Here is a 3,892-nt window from a genome sequence, read left to right as displayed (position 1 = left end):
ATCATTTTGGATTTTGGAATTAATATCTTAAAGAAAACCTTTAAAGAGGTGCTAAAAGAAAATTCTCTTCTTTTTTTTTTGAATTTTTAGTCTTAATATATGAAATGAAATATAAAAGCAACTTTTTATTTCGAGTTCCAGATATTAATTTTCTAAGGAAAACCACAAAAGATTTTTTTTTAATTTCTAGAGTTAGTATTCTCAAGAAAACATCTAACCGAAATATAAAAACGCAAAATCTCTTCTTCTTTTTTTTGATTTTTGATTTATAACACATCTTTTTTCAAATACAAAATAGGAAATACAATAACAAAAGACTCGACATTACTGTATAGAACTAGAAGGTAAAAGACGACATAAAAAGAAAAACAGACTCAAATATAAAAATAAACAAAAAATCTCCTTAAGCAACTCCTGAATGAGCGATCCTGACTGGATGGTCCCGGTGTGTCTGTCGTGCTCAAATTCCGCTAAGTAGATCCACACCTGTATGAGAAAACTTTAACCAACACTATGTGAGACAATAACACTCCCTATTAGACACATGCAAGACATGTTTGTGACTATTTTTCTAAAATTAACCTATGTGGCAAAAGTGGCTAAAATGCAAGATTTGGCTAAGACCCCGCGAAACCAAGAACCTAAGACTCACTATGAAGACCGGACACTATATGGATTGCTTACGTATCCCGCCCCGAGAGACGAGAATCAGGTTCACGTAGTTCAGACAGATTGGATAAGGGAAAGAATTAAAAAATAACTAATTTAGCGAAAATATATTTTTATCTCTTTTTTTTAAAACAAAATGATGGAACATGTAAACTCTTTTTGTATTTTTCTTTTCCACTTTTTCCTTTTTTGTCTTTTTCTTAAAAAATGTGAAAGAAAAACGTAATTGTGCCCTACTTGCTTTATTTTCACACTTCACCCTCTTTTCTTTCTCATTTACCCTTAACCATCATTGGTCCGCCAAATGACCCTTTTACCCTTGAAAAAATACAACATGTAGCACATAGGATGCATCAGGATGGTCTCTTATTTTTGGGGTACACCTGTCCTAGACGGACCCAACCCCTGTGTTGAGTCCCCAAAGCCAAATGCGCATGATGCAATCAAGCGTTCCTACTAGGGATCCGGTATGAGGCTATGTTATTCTAAGTTTAAAACCTGGGTGTATTATGCTAGACCTGGCTCACCCGAGCGGACAACTCGAGCCCAGGGGGGCAGTGTACCGGTAACCAAAAGATCATCCGGCTTTGCAACTTGTCCGAACCTCGTTTTAAATTATGATATGACACTAACAGAAAAGAAGTCACGCCAGCATGCACTTCCCAGAAAATTAGAAGAGAAGGGTTTTGCAGCAGTTTATATACAGTTCAAATAATATCAAAGCGGTAAAAAGCGACATTTAGCACATTAGGTTCAAGCATGTAATAAAATCAGATAATAAATAAAAGTCAACTATAACAGTTATTCTAAGCTCGAATTTTGAATCCTAAACCAGAAGTTCTCGGTTCTTTTCCCCAGCAGAGTCGCCAGAGCTGTCACACCTCCTTTTTTTACACTCGGAAGAGGTATAAGGGATTTTTTCCAATTTAAGTGACAATCGAAGCGGGATTATTTATTTCAAATTCAGAGTCGTCACTTGGGAGAATTTATGGTGTCCCAAGTCACCCGTTTAAAATTTCGAATCGAGGAAGTTTGACTCTTATTTATAGTCTGCGAACACAGAAATCCGGGTAAGGAATTCGGTTAACCTATGAGAAGATGTTAGGCATTCCCGGGTTCCGTGGTTTTAGCACGGTCACTCAACTACTATTATTGGTATAATTATCTGATGTAATTACACATTTTAAACCTATGTACATTTTTTAACTTTCTAACCGCTTTTAATATTTTATAGGAAAATTCAAGGTTATTTAAAACACATCGTAAGCCAAGCTACATAAAATGCCCGCGGTTCATGACACGTTTTATTTAACATTATTGGAAATTGGAGCCGAGTCACATAAAATGTACACCCGGATTTGAAAATTATGTATCACGACCATGCCACGAGAACCTTACCCATAGCCGTGATGATTCATTATATCGCGCCTAAGCAAGCTACGATGTTCATGCATGGTTATTCCGATATCTATTAATTTACAAGAGATAAAATAACTTATCAATTACGTTGGGCCTTAACAAGATCAAATTATTTCACCCAAGTTTTAATTTTTTAAAAAAAATGTTCACCCCATGGCCGAAACAATTCAATAGACAAACTTATTGCTTGAAAGGGGAGGCCAACTTCTATCTAAATGCAAATGAACTTAAAAACTTCATTCTCCAAAGACATTGTATGCCCCATTATCAAATTTAAATGAGCTTATAGATATCAATTGACCGACATGGCTTAATTTCTAAATTCAACATATTTCAAATTGGTTTATTTCAAATCCAACAAACAAAACATACCCTTCCTACTACATACAACTACACATTCATAAAAAACAAAAATATGCATCTACCACATAACAATTCATAAACGAATTCATTGGGGATTATGCCATAAGCACACCAAATAAAAGCTTATAAATTAGTAGTTAATTAGTAATATTCCTAACAACACAAGTGAGCTGAATGGTCAAGAGCTAATTTCCGTTAAACAAATAAAGACAAAATTCTAATTTAGAGGCATAGACTGAAAAGAGGACTTCTCCTAACATTATTCATACATAAACAAAAGCAAGATCCGAAAATAAAATGATAAAACAAAATAGATAGAGATAGAATGGGACCTGGACCTCAATGAACTGAAATTGACTTACAACAAGCAAATACCCTTCCACAACCTTCTGATTCCATTGATTGTTATTGATATTGAAAGAGTAGAAATTAACATGAGATGCAACGATTAATATTTCTTTAACGGACGGATTGATACGCTAAAGAACAACTGGGTTAAGGAGCTTTTTCTTTTTCTATTTTGCATCTCAGCTATGGAGGACTGCTATGAAGAGTTTGAGAGTGTGGCGGTTGGTGAAGAAGGGCGTGGTGATCTCGAAGGTTGTCGGACAGTGGTGCGATGGCGGCGTGGCTAGTTTTCTCTCCTGTTGGGTGATGTCGATTTCCGACGATTTTTGAGAAGTTCAGAAATGTGGGTCGCCGCTGGGTGTATGGAGGATGTGGAGTTGGTGGCGTTAGGCTATTGAGTTATGGGTGGAGATGGAGTTGGGGTGAGGTGAGGTGAAACGATGAAGTTCAGGGGGTGGGGTCGTTTTGTGTTCTGCGGCGTTGCTTAGGTCTGTGGGTCTCTATGGTTTTTCTTGTGAAGAAGAAGATAGGATATGGTTTTGTTGTCCACAAATCTGTTGGAACGGCTGGTGCATGTGGGGTGCGACAAAGAAGATGAACATGGGGGATCCTTGGTGTTGAAAACGGAAGATCGTTTCTCGCTCTTAGGGTCTAGGGGTCTTAGAGTATTGGGCTTGAGTTATTATGGGCTAGATCTGAACATTAGGCCTAAAATGGGTTGTTTGAGCCCAAATTTTATTCTTTCTTCGTGAACGAAACTAAAAATATGACCTCATTTACTAATTAATCCTATTTAAGTAAAATAAGACTAATCGTTAAAACAAACCTATTTTTTTGTATTTTCAAATATCATAATAAAATAAAAATAAGGTACTATTTTTGTATTTTTTTTAGTTTTATGAAAGGTATATAAAATAAAATATTTTTGTAATTTTTATTTTTGTGACGAAATAAAGTAAAAGAGTCAAAATTAGTTGAAATAACTATATTAGGCCTAAACTAAACATTTTACGCTAAAATGGGTGAAATCTCGGGGAGGGTAAAAAAATCACATGTCTACAATCACCACCTCTAAGAAAATCTGATAGGATTA

The 3,892-nt window shown here is 35.6% G+C and overlaps 1 long non-coding RNA gene across 1 annotated transcript; it reads right to left on the bottom strand.

The window, feature by feature from the left end:
- Positions 1–225: 225 nt before the first annotated feature.
- On the bottom strand, positions 226–3,432 carry LOC142181108 (uncharacterized). Its single transcript, XR_012709405.1, has 2 exons — positions 2,784–3,432; positions 226–486 (listed from the first exon to the last, which is right to left on the bottom strand). It is a non-coding gene; the product is annotated as an uncharacterized LOC142181108 (long non-coding RNA).
- Between the last annotated feature and the right edge of the window lie 460 nt (positions 3,433–3,892).

The sequence above is a fragment of the Nicotiana tabacum genome, chromosome 5 (assembly GCF_000715075.1).
Source record: "Nicotiana tabacum cultivar K326 chromosome 5, ASM71507v2, whole genome shotgun sequence".
In the NCBI taxonomy this organism is placed as follows: domain Eukaryota; kingdom Viridiplantae; phylum Streptophyta; class Magnoliopsida; order Solanales; family Solanaceae; genus Nicotiana; species Nicotiana tabacum.
The sequence above is the reverse complement of the archived record's forward strand: the minus strand, read 5'-3'. Positions and strand labels throughout refer to the sequence as shown.